The sequence below is a fragment of the Stegastes partitus genome, unplaced genomic scaffold (assembly GCF_000690725.1).
Source record: "Stegastes partitus isolate 25-593 unplaced genomic scaffold, Stegastes_partitus-1.0.2 Scaffold1875, whole genome shotgun sequence".
Lineage (NCBI taxonomy): Eukaryota > Metazoa > Chordata > Actinopteri > Pomacentridae > Stegastes > Stegastes partitus.
In genome coordinates this window covers 98,101-98,329 of record NW_007579606.1, presented here as the reverse complement: position 1 = coordinate 98,329, position 229 = coordinate 98,101, and positions in this window count along the sequence as shown.

Below are 229 nucleotides of genomic sequence, written 5' to 3'. Positions count from 1 at the left end.
TTTTCCTGTAGATATCAGGTTGGATCTTTTTGACCAATTGTGCTGTATCACTAAGTCTGAGGGTTGAAAAACACACTGGAAAAACTCTGAAAAACCTGGAGAATACTCTCAAGTTTAAAACGACAGCCTGCACTGATGCTGTATACGAGGAGACAGGAAGATCACAAAGAGAATGAGGGCAAACAAAACTAAGCTTAGCTGTAAACTGAACAACTACTTGCTTGATAAC